The sequence below is a fragment of the Erinaceus europaeus genome, chromosome 5 (genome assembly GCF_950295315.1).
Source record: "Erinaceus europaeus chromosome 5, mEriEur2.1, whole genome shotgun sequence".
In the NCBI taxonomy this organism is placed as follows: domain Eukaryota; kingdom Metazoa; phylum Chordata; class Mammalia; order Eulipotyphla; family Erinaceidae; genus Erinaceus; species Erinaceus europaeus.
In genome coordinates, this window is record NC_080166.1 from 69,104,881 (window position 1) to 69,123,790 (window position 18,910).

Below are 18,910 nucleotides of genomic sequence, written 5' to 3' on the forward strand. Positions count from 1 at the left end.
TCATGGACCCTTTGGAACATATCTAAAACAAACTTCCTAGCTTCTTCCTACATGAATATCCCTTTCATTTGCTCTGTTCTTACCTTTGGGTCCCTGCTTTTTAAACAATTTTTCCAGCTTTATATCTTACCACTTTTTAGCCACGAAGTTGTAGATGCTACTATGATTCCATCCTGACTGCTCTGGGCAGGCAACATCACCAATACTACCAGAACCTCACCCTTCCAGAGCCTTATCCCACTAGGGAAAGATAGAAATAGGCTGGGGGTATGGATTAGCCTGCTACCATCCATGTCTAGCAGAGAAGCAACTACAGAAGCCAGACCTCCCACATTCTGCACCTCATAAAGATCTTTGGTCCATACTCCCAGAGGAATAAAGAACAGGGAAACTTCCAATAAAGGGGATGGCATACAGAAAATTCTGTTGGTGGGAATTGTATTGTACCCCCTCTTATCCCATAATCTTGTTGATCATTATTAAGTTACTAATAAAATAAAATTTAAAAAAGTAAAAGAAAATTCAGCCTGCTGACTGCTGTCTCTATATTTGTACTTATAGAGGGAAGAAGAATTGGAAAAAAAAACACTATATAGAGATTAGCAATTACCTAATTTGCTTGCAGAATTCCTCTCCCCCCCCCCTTAGGTAGAGATAGAGAAAGAGTGAAAGAGATTATAGCATTGACGTTTCTTTCAATGTTGTGGAGGTGGGGCTTAAACTGGGTCTCACATATATCTAAACAGCACACTATCTATAACTTTCACAGTAGAAGCCCAAGTATTTATGTTCATAGTTTCTCTCTCTTTTGCTCTTCATACAACCATTTCCAAACCTTTTTACTGTCTTCAGTTAATAAGCATCTTCACCTTTCTTTTGTCTTTTAAATCACTGTTATTCTAAAATTATTGTTTTTTGTCTGTTTTAGATAAAGTAGGTAAGGACTTTTTTTTTCATCCTACAAATCCAATCAGTGAGACTTCCCCTTAATTTTAATGTGCATTTTATCATCTATAGAAGTTCTACTAAACAGTTTCTTCTGTTTAGAACATACTTGTCATTCCTGTATACTTCTAAATTATTACTCCTGGTTCTTGAATTTTTTTCCTAAGAAATTTCAAGGAAATGTTATCTTCATGAGAAATTTTACCATGATATTATAAACTTTAATCTCCTCTACACGATATTTAAAATATTCAGAAATGTGTCTCCCTTCTGGGGAGTATTTCTAATATGCTTTTCTATATTTGAGTTTAAAGGCAAAAAAATTTCAAACAAAGATAAAACTTGCCCATATTTACAATCTGCCTGTATTTTTTTTTCTCAAATAATTTGTTCGCACCACTTTTAAGTGATAGTAATTTATTTATGTTTTCATAAATGTATACATATTGAACATATTGTGTCTGGTGAATTATTTTAAAAATCCCACAATGTGGGTAGATTATTAACAAAACTAAATAATTTCTCACTGTTTCACAGGATAGAAGTTCAATATCGGAGTGCCAGCATGGTCATCATCTTTTTTCATTAAAATTAGAGATATGAAAATACATTCTTTTCCTTCAATGCACATAAAATGTTTGCAAGTCATAACTATAATAGTGTAAAAAAAATAACTCATTGAGTAGGGCATATGTCTTGGCACAGATACGAGTCCCAGTAGCACAGGAGATATGGTGGCAGTGGGGAAGTTTTAGCTCTGTGCTAGCATCTTTCTGTTTTCTCATCGATTCTCTGAGGAACAAAAGTAGTGCAAGAGCAGTGAAATCACATGCGCAAATAATAATAACAGAATAAATATATAAGTTTTTCTTTCATCCTGTAATCTCCTGAGGACAAGGATTAATTTATTTTTGCTTATCAATATGCTGCCAGTAATAACTAAAGTATCAGGTATATAAAGGGTGAAGAATTAATGTTAGGATGTGATTTAAGAAAAACTGAAGAATAACACATTTTCTTTGAATATAAAATTATGACTCAAGGAAAAATACTTTATAAAATTCAATCATTTTGAGTAGATGAATTAATTATCTAGAGACTGGTTTGAAGTATGTAAAATATTAACTGCAGGGTTAATTTGAGTTCTGATAGGAAAAGGAAATCTTAAAAATATGACAAAACCCCCCAAATCCTCTTAACATTTCAACCCACTTAAACGAATGCTTTCCATAATTGAAACTTTACTCTTTTATTTTCATCTTGGATAGTACATGAAATTTCAACAAAATTTGATGATTTTACTGTCAACAAAATATTAAAAAGACCTATAAGACTTGTGTCATCTTTGTGGCAACAATAATAAGAATTTTCTGTGACGTGTAGTGAATGTCAATAGTTTTCTTCATACTGTTCAATATGTAACCCATTACACATATTTCGCTATCTCAAGTATACATATACATAAACTGTTTCTTACTTACTGCTTATTTTAAATAAATCTTGACTTCTGGGCTAGCCTGAGGGTGTTTCTTCCGGGGCATGTGCTCTCTGGGTTGGAGAGAACTCTGCTGGAGCCAACCTAGGCTGCTGCTTACTTAGCAATGATGCAGGAGAGGAACCAGGAGTGGGAATACAATGGAATGCTTTTATTGATCTGCCTTTATACTTTCTGAGACGGAAGTGGCAGGTGGGAAAAAAGGAAATGACTAGGAGAGGGGGCGGAGTGGAAAAAGAGCGCCAAGGTAGCAAGGCTTTTATCTAACCAGGGGGATTAAACCAATGCCCTACAGGGCAAGTCTCCAGCTGTTGCCAAGGTTCTAATCGGTGGGGATTAAACCAATGTCCTGCATGCAGGGTGGGTCTCAGACAAAACAATGATTATGTAAATAGACTACAGCGTTAAGCAATGCAGGGGGGTCTGGCATAATAACCAACACTTGACTTTTTCTGTATTTATTCCTTCAGTTTTGTTAACATTTTTTTTAAATATGTTGATTTCATTTTAAAAGGCACTTAATATATTTTCTGGATTTTTTTTTTCTGTAATAAATATACAGACTATCAAAATAAATGTCATGCAATGAATGCATAAAATGAAGAAGATATTGTGACAAATGGAAAATCAAATACCCTTGTTTTCATGGGTGTCACAAGAGGCATAAGAGAATGAGATACTATTTTCTCTGCAGTATTGCTTTGACTATGCAACACTAAAAGTTTATCTTCAGTCACTGAACCTGGAAAGAGTTAATAATAGTTTACATCTTAATCAACAATATATAGAAGTGGTTGGCCAACCACCATTATATTCAATACTCCTTGCATACTGTTGTCTTCATGTACAACATATAGCACATGACATAAGGAAAATTCTTATACTAGTTCTTAGTCTAAAGGTATGTTGGACATGAGAGATTTCTCACTGGATGAGGCAAATGCCTTGTGATGTGCATAGCCCTGGTTCAAAACCCAGCACCACAAGGGGCTGGGTTATGGCACCAAATGGGGCTTTGGTGCTGTTGGCATCTATTGCTCTCTGTTTCTTTCTTTCCTTTTTATATTTGTTTGTTTATTTGCATATATATGTATATGTATATGTATATGTATATGTATGTGTGTGTGTTTTTTTACCTGATCACTTCTCAGCTCTGACTTATGATGGTGCTGGGAATTGAATATGGGACATTTTGTGCCTCAGGCATGAAAGGCTTTTTTTCACAAACATTAATTTCCCCAGCCCTCTCTGTTTCCTTATATATGTCTCTATCTTATTGAAAAAACTGCCTGGAACTTTAAAAGCATGTGTGTATGAGGCAAAAACTTTAGAAAGTATAAAATAAAGGTATTTACTGAGGAAATACATCTACTGGTATGACTTGAAGTTCCTGGCTTGATACCCAGCAAAGCATGGATCAGAGTGGTGCTCTGGTTTGACTCTCTGGCTGCTACTCATGTGAAATTCTTGATCGTATATGAAATAAATACAAAAATAAAACATGTTGAAGATTTAATAAAGCAATTGCATTGTTACTTTTTGTTTATTTTTATAGTTGATAATACCCAGCTTTAAAAATAAGATTATTTTCCTATTAAATTCAAACTTAATGCCAAAGTTTTATTTACTCTTTGTATGTGTGGTGTTTGTGTTAGTTCATAACCTGCTTAAATTCCCTAAAGCCAATCCCTCATTAAATTCTTAAAACTCTTAATCCACTCTGAATACTTCATTGGATTGCAAATGTAATATAAACATAATATATTTTCAAGTTAACCATCTTTAATTATTTCCATTCAAATCATTATCCAAACTGTCTTGTCTTTGGACTGCACACTACTCCTTTCAATCTAATTCTTTCAGCATTTCAAAAGAATTTCGAATTCTTTCAGCATTAGAAACCAAACTAATAATTTTCAAATTATTATACTTCTACCCTTTCATTTACTTTGTTTTTATGCAGATATTTGCTTATCATTCTTAATCCATCTGTAACTTTGTTCATCTTTATCCATTCTAGGCAATCTCTTATGTAACCTAGATATCACTTTCATAAAATAATACATTTGCACAGCTCAAAGTGTGTGTCCTCCATAGCTGTATGCTCTTTCCTTATTAACTAAATACCCTAAGTATAATACCCTAAGTATTTAGTTAATAAGGAAAATGAGTATTCCACAGGATACTAATTTTTTTTTCATTGTATTGAATTGGAAACAAGACCAGAAGTTATCCTGACAAGCTGCTAGGAGAAAAAAAAATGATCAAGAAAAGTTTAGATTTCATTGATTTATGTTGGCCCTAGCACCAGGATGAGTCAACATAGCAGCAATAATTTACGGAGGTAATCATTACAGACTGTAATGATTTCTTTTATCATCTTCCATTATTTTTAAGCACTCATATTTTAAAAAAGAGGACATATTTAAATAAAGAATAGATTCCTGGTAGAATCTTGTCATGGACCTTGTCTTCATTGATGCTTTAGGACAAAAACCAAAACTAATAGTTTGGACAGTGTTCTTTAAAGTAGAAAATTAAATGAATTTTACATAACAGGGAATTTATTCATCAGGGGAATAAAGGAATTGAGGTAGTGTTCTCAAGCAAGCAATCAATTGGAGTAACAAAAAGGGGGGGAGGAAGGCTATTATGCAAATATATGCCTTGGTGCTGCTAATTTACTTTGAGAAAATTCAGCATAGAATATGGGAAGACTGCCTCTTGATAGTTTCTGCGTATAATCCAATTCTATTTTAATAGTATATTTGTAATAATTACAATAGTTCAGAACAAGATAGAAGATTATCCTGGTAATGCTAGGTATAGGTGAATATGTATCATTTCCATACTTATATGTCTCAGTCTACTGGGTTATTGGAAAATTCATGAAGATTGTTTGCACAGAAAAAAAATTTTCTGACAACCCAATATAGTTTTTAATATTTTCTGGTTTTTTATTATCTTACTTATTTACTGGATAGAGACTGCCAGAAATCAAGAGGGAAGCGGGTGGTAGTGAATGGTGATAGACAGAGAGAGACCTGCAGCCCTGCTCCACCACTGCAAAGCTTTTCACCTGCAGATGGAGCCTGGGGGCTTGAACCTGGGTCCTTGTGCATTGCAACATGTGCGCTCAAACAGGTGTACCACCACCTGCCCCCCACCAATCCAATATTTTTAATGGTTTCTTATTGCAAGGACATTATAACTGATTAAGTTCTGGCAAACAGGTTTGTATATTCTGAAACCTAAAAAGAATAAAATATTAACTACATACTTAAAATGCCATAAAATTAAATAACACTACTAATGCTAAATCTACCTCTTGAATAGAAATTCAATGATAAAATATTATGAAATATCAAGTAAAATCTAATGTACAGTAGTAAAACAAGTAGCATAACAAAGACATTTGGTATTGATTAGTTTCTTTGCAATAAAGACAATTAAAAAAATCTTCCTCAAATAATATTTAAGAAAGTTAGGCACCGGCTTTACACTGCTAATTCTCTTTGTGTGTGCATGTGTATGTGTGTGTATACACATGAATGGCTGGGATTTACATATTTGTGATTTCAGTGTTCTAAACTGCTTTTCATTCAGCAGGAACACACACCAGAACCCTGGAGCTTATTTCATTAGTATAGCACCTCTGATGTGATGCTGGGGTTTGAACACAAGCTACTTAAGCATGATTAGACACAAAATTTCACTTGTGGGCTAAATATCAATCATCTAAGAGAATGAGTTATACATACAAATTCAGATATTTCCTATAAAATAAACGGATTTTATTATTTTATACCACTGTCTCAGACATAAAAAAGAAAAACATTCATCACTTTCAAAATCAATGAGTCCTTAGAAGGAGTCAACAATTTGTATGGCTTTATATGTTAATTTGTTTTTTCAGTCACCAGGTTCCAGATACTTCCATGATGCCAACCAGACTTCAATGGGCAGACGACCCACCAATGTGAATTGGAGCCCAACTTCCCCAGAGTTCTGCCCCACTAGGAAAGAGAGAGACATGCGGGGAGTATGGATCAACCGTCAATACCCATATTCAGCAGGGAAGCAATTGCAGATGCCAGACCTTCCACCTTCTGCACCCATAATGATCCTGCTTTCATACTCCCAGAGGGTTGAAGAGTAGAAAAACTCTCAGGGGAGGGGATGGGATATGGAGTTCTGGTGGTGGGAATTGTACCACTCTTATCCTATGGTTTTGTCAATGTTTCCATTTTATAAGTAAATATTTTAAAATATATTATTATCTTTATTTATTGGATAGGAACAGTCAGAAATAGATAGGGTAGGGGAGACAGAGGAGGAGAGAGAGAGAGACACCTGCAACACTGCTTCACCACTTGTGAAGCTTCCCCTCTGCAGGTGGGAACTGGGGTTTTGAACTCGGGTCCTTGCACACTGTAACATGTGCACTCAGCCAGGTTTGCCACCGCACTAGCCCCCTATAAGTAAAAATTTTAAAAAAGAAATTGAAATGAAAACCTGAATAGGGTGTAACTTAAGACTGTTTATTAAAGAAAAAAATGGTATCTGGTAAATAAACATGACTACTCATGCCTTAGGAAAAAAAACTACTATAGAATTGTTAGTACGAGTAATAGTGCTTATCATTTTAATATAAAAGGAAGCATTACATGTTCTGAAAATTATCTTTGAATCTTGTAGAAATTCAACTGATTGTTTAAAAAAGAATCCAAAAGCAATAATCTGAAAGGGAAGAAGAAAACAGAATAGTCCCAATCTCGTCTTGTTGCAGTCTCTGGTGATCTTCTCTATTCCTATCACCAGGGAGAGGAGAGGAGAGAAACACAGCTGCTGCTACTCTTGATAATAATCATTTCTTTGTGAATCTTTTGGTTTTGTATGTCTTTGAAATTCTCCACATTTATAATGTTTTTTTACGTTGTTATTGAGGAATAATTCAATGACTTATGAATACACAGACCTAAACTTCCATTTAAAAATAATATTTGTACAAATGTATATGCATGTTCAATGATTAGAATTTAACAAATTGATTTACCTTGAAATAGAATAAAAATTTTTCTCAAAGGTCTGTGCAGAAAGAGTACATGACAAATTATCTTTCTCTTATTTATTATTCATGTATTCCCTTTTGTCACCCTCGTTTGATTGTAGTAGTTACTATAGTTGTCGTTGTTGGATAAGACAGAAAGAAATCAAGAAAGGAGGAGAGACAGAGAAGGGGAGAGAGACAGACACCTGCAGACTTGCTTCACCGCCTGTGAAGCAACCCCCTATGCAGGTGGGTATCTGGGGGCTGGAACCGGGTTTTGATGGTCCTTGTGCTCTGTGCCATGCATGCTTAACCTACTGTGCCACCGCCCAGCCCTGCTCCCACTTTTTTAAAATTTTGCTTCTAGGTTTATCTCTGGGGTTTGGTACCTGCACTATGAATCCACTGCCCCTGGAGGTCTTTTTTTTTTTTTTTTTGCATTTTGTTGCCCCTGTTGTTGCCCTTGACATTAGTTATTATTGCCATTGCTGTTGTTGTTGGATAAGTCAGAGAGAAATGGAGAGAAGTGGGGTCGACAGAGAGGGGGAGAGAAAGATAGACACCTGCAGACCTGCCTGTGAAACAACCTCCACTGCAGGAGGGGAGCCGGGGGCTTGAACCTGGGTCCTTTCTCCATCCAGTCCATGCACTTTGTGCCATGTGTGCTTAACCCGCTGCGTTACCGCCTGACTCCCCCGTAATGAGGTCTTTTAAGATATTTTATCTTAGTTACTCTCCAAATATGTGATACAGTATTATAAACTATAGTCAACAGGTTATGCATAAAGTATGTTCCATGACTTACTTATTATATAACTGGGGGTTTTTACCTTTGACCTCCTTCATCCATTTCTCTTACTAAAAGATAACCTATGGCAACTACTAATCTGCCTCCCTATCTATAAGTTTGTGCTTTCTGCTTTTTTTTTTCTCTATTCTACACATAACTGAGATCATATAATATTTTTCATTTTTTTTGTTTGATATTTTCATTTAGTATAATGCCCACAGACTTTCTAGTTTGTCATACTGGTAATATAATTTATAGCTGAATAGTATTTCATATATATACACACACATGTTTTTATATATTGATATAGAGATACAGATATAGGTATAGATTTCATTTACATTTTCTTTATCCCTTCAACCATATATGGGTTTATTGGATATTACAAAACTTCAATTAGTATGTGAATTTATATGTGATTTTCATTTAATGATATTATTTTCAGTAAATATACAGAACTAGGAATGCTGGATTATAAAACCTAATTTTATTTATTTTCTTTTTAGCATGATTCACATCATTTTTCTTCATGGCTACCCCAATGAATCTTGTTCTTTTAAAAATATTTTATTTATTTATCACTGGATAGAGAGAGAAAAAACTTTAGAGAAGAGAGGGAGATAGAGAGGGGAAAAGACAGAGAGACACACATGAAGACCTGCTTCAGTACTTGTGAAGCTTTTCCCCTACAGGTTGTGACCAGGACATTGAACCCAGCACCTTGCGCACTGTAATGTGTGCACTTAACCAGATGTGCCACCTCCTGACCCAAATCTTGTTCTTTATTATATGGAAAAGTAATAATGATAGGAATTATCTCTGTAGGTTATGGTCTCTAATAACCTTGAGATAATTAATGTTTTCTTCCAGAATTTCATTTGTTGTTTCTGCATTTCAGATGACAATTCTTTCAAACTCTTTACTCACTCCTGTGATTATTTCCTTAACTAGTGTTTGGATGTTGACCTCATTATTTTGTGGTTCAACCTTTGGGGGGCTTTTAGCTGGACTCTTGTCCTGGTTCATTTCTCCAATATTTCTTCTTATTGTTTAACCATTTTATATAGTATGTTATGATGTCCCTCTCTCAGTACTTTTCAAATTACTGTTCACTCTTGCCTGGATTGAATTGTGTCTAAGTAAGGTAATTAAAGGGTTCACAGTTGTGGAAACTGACAGTTATTTCAATATTATTTTAATCCCTGAGTTGGAGTAAGTGCTCGAGTCCCTGGTCCCCACATGCAGGGGGAAAGCTTCACAAGTTGTAAAGCAAGGCTACAAGCACCAGTCTGTCTCTACTCCCCTCTATCTCCACCTTCCCTCTTGATTTCTCACTGACTCTACCCAATAAGTAAAGACAATAAGTTAAAAATTTGAAAATAAATAAATGATGTACTCTAATAATCTGCACAGATGAGAAAATATGTGGGCGGTATCTAATGAGGTAGGTAACAAAATATCAGTATTTTAGTGTGGCATTTTAATTTCTGGGAACTTTTTCCTTAATTTTTTACTATTTCTAGTTCTTTTATTGGGAGTTTAATGGTTTATAGTTCAGTCTCTCCCACATAGGTTCAACCTATCATCTAACCAGATAGTCTTTATTACAGTGGCTCTGTAGTATGTTTTGAACTCAGAAACATGCTGCTTCCGTCCTCTCTCCTTTATCTCAGGATTATTCTGGCTAAATTTCACATTTTCTGTCTCCACATAGACTTTTGAATCACCTGTTCTACTCTCTTGAAGAAAAATTCTGAGAACTTGATAGGGATTGTGTTAAATTTGTATATGGCTCTGGATATTATAGTCACTTTGACATTGTTAATACTTACAGTCCATGAATTCCATTTCTTGTATCTTTCTCTCTTTCCTTGAAAAGTGTCTCATAGATTTCAATATAAAGGTCCTTCACTTCCCATGTTAGATCTATCCATATATATATTTCTGCTATAGTGAAAGCAATTAGTTTCTAGATTTCTTTTTCTTTCAGTTTGATGTTTGGATAGAGGAATGCCAATGCTTTGTGTATACTGGTTTTCTAGCCTGCCAGCTTACTACATTGCTTTATAATTTCCAGGAATGTCATACTAGATTCTTTTGGATTTTCCATGTATACAATCATATCATCTGTGAATAGTAACAGTTTGATTTTTCTCTTCCAATTTGCATATTTTAATCTCTTTTCTCTTGTCTGATTGTTATGGCTAGGCTTGCCAAGTCTATGTTGAATAGTAGTGGAGACAGTGAGCAGGCCTGTCTTGTATCTGGCTAGAGAGAGAAAGTTTTCAGTATCGTTCCACTGAGTACTATGTTGACTACAGTGCTGCTGTATACTCAGCTTGTTTGAGGAATTTCCCATATATCTCTTTAATGTTTCTATCATCAACCGATGTTAGATCTTGTCAAAGGCTTCCTCTGCATTTATTTAGATAATCATATAGGTTTTGGATTTACTCTTGTTGATGTAGTGAGTCAGTAAGTGGAAGGAGACCTCAGATTCAACATTTGAACAAAAGATACTCCTGTGTCAGCAGCAGAGTCTAAGATAAAATATTAGAACAAGAGGCTCACTTATCACTTAGGAACAGACACAAATTTCAGAAACTCTGTGCTAGGAACATACGACAGACACCTCCCAATATATTAATACATGTAGATGTATAATTATAGATGTAGATAGATAAATGTTATTTCACAGCAAAGAACTGAATTGCCTAATGATTTGAAATAATGTATTAGTACTGCTAATGCATCTAACTTCAATCATTGGCAAAGAATGTGTAGTTGATGAAAAGTTCAAAATAACTAATAATGTGTAGTGAAATAAATATTTTTTCTAAAAGGTGCAGTTATTACTTGTATGAGAAATAAGATATCACTAGGGAAATGGAGACTAGGAAGTCAGTGAATGGAAATGCTGAGTTCTTATTAGAATATTGAGATTTTGAGAGTCTTTCACTCCCAACCTAATATTTAAGCCAATTATAAAGCCTCCAAAATTCTAGACAAAGAAAAAAGGTGTTTGGGCTACTAGAGATGCAGTGATGTAAATACATTAAATTTTAAAACAGTGTGGTTCTCTTAGGAGAAAAGGTAAACACAGCTGTTCCACTCTCCAGTGAAGCAGCAGGCAAATAAGAAATTTGACATATAGGAGACTAAAGAGAATTCACTTGTTAACTAACTGGCATTTTAACAATCACGTGTGGCTGATGTAAGGGATTTGAGTGTTTAGAAGACACAGTCTCATTGGCAGTCAGTATCTTCTCACTGATTTTTCACTTGAGACTCTTCACTGAAAGCATGGAACATTATACCCAAGGCTGGACATATATTAAGAGAGCTGAGAAAAATCTCTTCAGAGACTTGGAATAGTTTCCAAATCCAAGATGTCTACATCTATTAACAAGGAAGAGGAAGTATGGAAAAGAATATATAGTATAAATGCTTTTAAGAGAAACACAAGCCCATCAAATATAACAAGGTGGAGAGAAAAAAACAATCACTTTGAAGACTGAGGAAAGAGTTTCCATAATAAATATTCCATGTGAAGGAGTTGGGCCATAGAATATTCCATGTGAAGGAGTTGGGCCATAGCACAGCGAGTTAAGCACAAGTGGTGCAAAGCTCAAGGACCTGCATAAGGATCCCGGTTTGAGCCCTCGGCTCCCCACCTGCAGGTGAGTCGCTTCACAGGTAGTGAAGCAGGTCTGTAGGTGTCTTTCTCTTCCCCTCTCTGTTCCCCTCCTCTCTCCATTTCTCTCTGTCCTAACAACAATGACATCAATAATAATAATAACTACAACAACAATAAAAACCAAGGGTGACAAAAGGGAAAATAAATATTAAATTTAAAAAAAAATTAAAAAAATAAATAAGTATTCCATGTGTCGCTAAGACATAGAGAGGAAACTAGCTCATGGGAAAAAAATACTGAGAAAATTAGGAGACCTAATAAAATTATTTTATTTCAGGAATGTACAGACTAAATTTGAGGATGTAGAAAAGGAAGAATACTGAATGTGAGTAAAAGACATATTGAAAAGCACGAGTATGAAGAACAAGCTAATGATGGATATCTTTTGTTCTTTTTTAGATTTCTCATAGTAACAATGTTAATCTAAGGTGATTGGCAGAAAGGCAGTAGTCCTAACACTATATTAGCATGCATGTTTCACAATACTAAAATATATGTGTGTAGTTGATATCTATTCAATTGATCATCTTTTGTAAATTTTTTTTAGAGAACAAGCAAACCAATTCAGTGTTCTCAACGTCTTTCTTTCTTTCTTTCTTTCTTTCTTTCTTTCTTTCTTTCTTTCTTTCTTTCTTTCCTTCTTTCTTTCTCTCTCTCTTTCTTTTTTCCTTTCTTTCTTTCTTTCTTTCCTTCTTTCCTTCTTTCTTTCTCTCTCTCTTTCTTTTTTCCTTTCTTTCTTTCTTTCTTTCTTTCCTTCTTTCTTTCTCTCTCTCTTTCTTTTTTCCTTTCTTTCTCTTTCTTTCTTTCTTTCTTTCTTTCTTTCTTTCTTTCTTTCTTTCTTTCTTTCTTTCTTTCTTTCTTTCTTTTGTCTCCAGGGTTATTGCTGGGGCTTGGTGCCTGCTTTACAAATCCACTGCTCCTGGAGGCCATTTCTTCCCTTTTGTTGCCCTTGTTGTTTATTGTTGTTGTTACTGGTGTCGTTGTTGGACAAGACAGAGAATAATCGAGAGAGGAGGGGAAGACAAAGAGGGGGAGAGAAAGATAGACACCTGCAGACCTGCTTCACCTCCTGTGAAACGAACCCCCCCCCCCCACACACACACACAGGTGGGTAGCTGGGGCCTGGAACCAGGATCCTCACATGGTCACTGTGCCATGTCCACTTAACCTGCTGCATTACCACTTGGCCCCCTTGTAAATTTGTTTATTATCTTTATTTATTTATTGGATAGAGATAGCCAGAAATCAAGAGGGAAGGGTGGGATAGAGAGAAAGAGAGACAGAGAGACACCTACAGCACTTGTGAAGCTTTCCCCCTGCAGGTAGAGACCGGGGACTTGAACCTGGGTCCTTGGACTCGAACCTGGGTCCTTGCACAATGTAACATGTGTGCTCAACCAGGTGCGCCATCACCCAGCCCCTGATCATCATTTATAATGCTGTCTTACTTTCAAAGTTGTGGATACTGTTCCAAGTCCAACTAGTGAAAAACATAATACCATAACTGTCCCTCAGTTTTGTGTTTCTTTTTCTTGTTATGCACTGCAATATATCCAACCCAGGGGCTCACACATGCATGACATGTTCTCTATGCTGAGCCACCTTTCTGCTCTTTGTGGTTATTTTGAGCCAAGACTGTAGGAAACCAGGTCATGACAATTTAAGAATAGAAATGGAGGAAAACTCTTAAAACAGCAATTTGAGAGAAGCATCATAGTAGAACACTGTACAGCTTTCAGAGGAAGATCTCTGTGTTCCTACACACCGTAGTCAGTTTTCAGAGGCAGACCACTGAGCTGAAAAAAAACAGCTCTCTGAGAAAAATCTCAGTATGCTACGTATTGTAAAGACCACCATTAGATGCTCCTGACTTTCTCCCAGACTAGAGTAAGAGACTGTCTCATACTGAAAAGGCAAATAATTACATAACTGGGTGAAGGATCCAAATTCATGGGGAATTTTGTCAAAAATTACCATACAAATATGCCCCAAATAAATGTTTCTGGGAGGTTCCATTCCATGAATGGTTCCAAGGTTCCTTGCCTGAGTGTCTCTTTTCCCTCCCCCTCATTGGACGCTTGTGGAGCTGGGCGCCTTCACAAGATAACCCTCAGTGTCACTTTACTTCTTTTACAAGATAATATATTTTGCACTCTGTCTTCCTTGAACTTGTGATCAGGTCTTAACAGCCATCTGCTTCCACTAACTGTAAAGATTAGCCTGACATTACATAATCACTACACTTGCAAATGATTATGGATGCTAACATTAGTATATGAAAGAGCTTTGTTTCACATAAACTTGAAGTATAAATAATCTCTTCAGTCATCAATACAACATATACTGTCAAACATATTGTTTCACCGTATGTTGAAGATGGTTTATATCATGTATGACAGATGCTTCTCAGTTCATGTTTACTTTGGAGCCTCACTATGAAAGAGAATCTATTGTGATATTAATGTTTCACATCAATTTATTTATTATCCATTCTCTCCTTTTGCCAGATAGTAGTAATTAAAATTCCATATGTTGAATATACAAATGATGCTACCCACCAAGTTCCATTTCATTCTACTTACTTTTAGTTAACGTGTTACTAATTTTGAAGAGATACTAAAGCAATTATTGGGGTCAAATGCGTTGTTAGGCATGACCATGACATTTCCTTTGATCGTTTATTTTGTGGAATTATGGACTCATGGACATGATTTCATTACTTCTGAGATGCTTCATTATTTAGATAGACACACAGAGAAAACGAGAGAAAGAGAGAGAGAGAAAACATACATCACAGCACAGCACTGGAACTTTCTCCAGAGTCATGGCATTCCTATGTATCTACTAAGATTGAATCTGGATCACACACATGGCAAGGAATGCTCCCTACCTAGTGACTTATCTCTCTGGCCTGCCTTTTTAAAAATCTTTTATAGTATATTTGTAGAAAATAAGTCTTTAATGTATGTGTTTATTGTGTGCATGTGCTTATAGAGGAGGAATATGACTTTTATTTTTAAAATAATATATATGGGGATTGTTTTTATTAAATACTTTCTCTTAGAAATGTACGCATCAAATAAATATATTAAAACTAGGAAGTTAACTAAAGGACAGGTTATATTAACTACTCTTTCAAAACTAGGCTTTTTGATTCTTGAAATTATAAAGGAAGAATGTAATACTTATTTTATTTCAAGTTTTAGTGGGTATTACAGTAATTAAAATGGTATGGATGAGTATGGAGGTAATCATACAGGTAAATAAAAACTAATATAAAGTCCAGAAATAGGTGCATATATATGAAAACAAATTTTTGATAATGAACTCAAGATGAGATAGTGGAGAAACAGTCTCAGAAAATACTTCTGCATGTAAATTTTAAATAATTTTCAAACTTTCACTATCTAGAAAATTTAATTTGGAATCAATACAACATGCAGAACAACAAATGCTGAAACATAAATACTGATTGGTACTTGTCTAGGACTAAAGGTAGAAGAACTGACCATGAATTATCAAAAGGGAACTTTCTGAAGGGGAGAGAAAAACACCAACTCTGTGTAGTGCTGGTTTCATTAAGATGAACAATACAATCATTTAAGCTAAATATATGAAAATATATGTATATGCATAATCATCTGAGTCTGTTTATATGAACTAAAACTAATTGGCATACACATTTTTCAATGAAATCAGCATCTAGTGGAAAATTATCAGTAAGATATTCATGGAGGGAGTCGGGTGGTAGTGCAGCAGGTTAATCGCAGGTGGCGCTAAGCACAAGGACCAGTATAAGGATCCCGGTTCAAGCCCCCGGCTCCCCACCTGCAGGGGCGTCTCTTCACAAGCGGCGAAGCAGGTCTGCAGGTGTCTATCTTTCTCTCCCCCCTCTCTGTCTTCCCTTCCTCTCTCCATTTCTCTCTGTCCTATCCAATAACAACAACAACATCAATAATAATTACAACAATAAAACAACAAGGGCAACAAAAAATAAAGAAAAAACATCCAAAAAAAAAGATATTCATGGAAGAAAACAAAACATAAGATGATATTTAAACACTGTGCAGTCAAACATAAGGTTTTATACCTTGTGTACCCAATTTTTTAATTTAGCCGTCTTCTGAAAGTAATTGCTAGTTTTTCCAAATAGTTCCTCATATTGCTATGTAAATACTTAAACATATATGTACATAATTTTCTTCCTTAGTCTTTCAGTATCATTCCTATCAAAAGCTATTTTGAAAGCAAATATTTTGCCAAATGAGATGAGGTTACTGATAATTTATACATATGTGTAATATTTACATGTACATATATAATATTCTCAATTGATTAGTCAAAAGAAAATTCTTTGGGCAAATCCACAGTGCAATCCTAAAGCCCTGCCCAGTTCTCTGAAACAGTTCCCTGTCAGCATATCTTTGATCTAACAGCTTAGTGAGATCTCAAAAGAGTCAAACCACACTCCTGTTCAGCTTTTCAATCATGCCCTCACTAACCCTGGCCAATATGACCCAATTTCTTCCTTACAGCGTTATAGAATTTTGAGTCATGATTTTTCCACTTCAACTGGTATTGAGTCTCAGATAAAGTTTTCAAGGGATCACCACAAACAATTTTATTTAGCTTATGAAAGTTCAAGAGTCAGGAGGTGATTTCTCAGTCTGCTGAATCTGTTCTTAGCCAGACTTAAAGAGTTACCTGCCAAACAGAGTAGGAGTTCCTTGTTAAAAATTATTGCTTTTACCGAGGGACAGGAAAGGGAAATACAAAACTAAACCCATATTTGTAAGTCTGAGATATTGTTTATAGGAATTTGATTATTTCTTATACTCTCAAATTATAGTTGTCTATTAAAAGTTCAGTACTATATTTTATTAGTGATATGATAACTCTCTCATATAAATTAACTTTAAAAATAATGCATAACACATTCTGCTAAAATAAATAACATAAACATATTTGCTAGGTTTCCATGGAAACTAATGAGTTTGCACAGAAATGCCATGTCCATTATTTCTCAATAAAATATCTTTGATTTACATTAGCTTCATTCAACACCAAAGGAAGTTAGAGATTTTAAAACCCCAGATATGTGTTAAAATTAGAATTAAAAACAAAGAGAAATTATTTTGATTTTTGTTGTTGTTGTTGTTGAATTGGTTTAGATTATATACAACTCCTCATTCAACAAAATGCTTAACTGGAAATTAAAGAATTCTGACTAATATATTTTTCAGCTTTATAAAATATTAAGCAAATATTTCAGGAAAGTGTGATTTATTGGGTCATTCTACAGTAGCCATTTTGAGGAATATATATATATTTCTTTACTTTTAATTATTTAATAATTATTTCTTGTCATCAGGCTCACCACTGGGACTCAGTGTTTACAAGACTCCATAATTCCCATGGGTTAATTTCTGTTTGTTGTTTTTTAATAGTTTTTTTTTGTTTGTTTGTTTATTGGATAGGAACAGATAAATCAAGAGGGAAAGGGGGTAGAAAGGAAGAAAGAAAGGCAGATACTTGCAGCAATGCTCCGCCACTTGTGAAGCTATACCACTGCAGGTGGTGACTGGGGGATTAAACCCAGGTTCTTTCACATTATACTATGTGTGCTTTATAGAGTATGCCACCATCCAGCACCTGTTTAGCCAGGTTTGTGTGTTTGTTTGTTCCCTTTTGTTTTTGATTGCCATTGAGTGACGCAGTGATAGAGACAGAGGTAGGCAGAGGTAGAGATAGTAAGGTCATATTGAAATGAAAGTTTCACTATGTAAATGGTGAAACAGTTATGCAGAGTCTTAAAAAGTAGAAGAAATGATAAAATTCAAAAAGAGGAAATATTTCAGACCAAACACAATGGTTAGGGAGTAAATATGGAATAAGAAAAAAAGAGCTACCATCCACCCCCAGCCACGGCAAGTTGAAATTACTCTATTTATTGTATAAAAATGTAAGATAAAACATGAAGAAAAATCACTCTCAAATTTTAACTATAAATGTTAGTTGTTTTTTTTTTTTTACTTTAGTATGACTTCATTTGGAATTCAATATGTTGTCTGTTATAGATTTCTATACAAAATAAAGAATAACATCCAAATGCAAAATGATTTTCTAATGTGTTACAAGAATATGAGAACATCAAACAGTTAGCCATAGGAAAAAGTCACCAAATATATGAGAAAAGAAGTTCATGAAAAAATAAATAAATAAATAAATAAAAAACAGCAGATACATTGCTGTTCTCCACATATTAGTGACAGAATATTGGTTTCTATTCATAGTTAAAATTACTATTGACCACAAAAGACTAAATTCACTAGCTTTCATTGCTATTCAGAACTATCTCATAAATGCACTCTGAATAATGAGATGCATTAGGAAATACTGCCTGATAATGTAATTTTATAAAAGGTGCTACAACATTTATGTTCTTGTAATTGTAAAATAATGTATATGTTTCTGATGCATATCATATTAACAAGTGGAAATTCAAATCTTATCCAGTGCTTTGGAGCAGAAAGATCAAAGGTGCCTGGTAAAATGATAACTGTGAAAGCATCATACCAGCTACTGAGGTCCTCTTCCCAGCATTATTTTAAATAAGATGATTAGTTCTTCTGTGATTATGCAAACTAGTAAGGCCTGCTATTTGCAACTGAGCACAACTACCCCATGTAGTAAAGAAATTTCAGTGAGATTTGTTTGGAATCTTTCTGAATTTCAAATTAAATGAAGTTTCCTATATTTCATATGGAAATCATACTGTAAGGTGGAGAAAGATAATGTAACAAAAGGAATAATCCACTTCTGCTGAAAGGAAGAGGAATCTAATTCTCTTTATATCATTTTCCAGATTAAAACAGAAAGAATACATGGATTATTTTTTTACATGAGGTTCTTGCTTTACTTAGCTTTGTATTT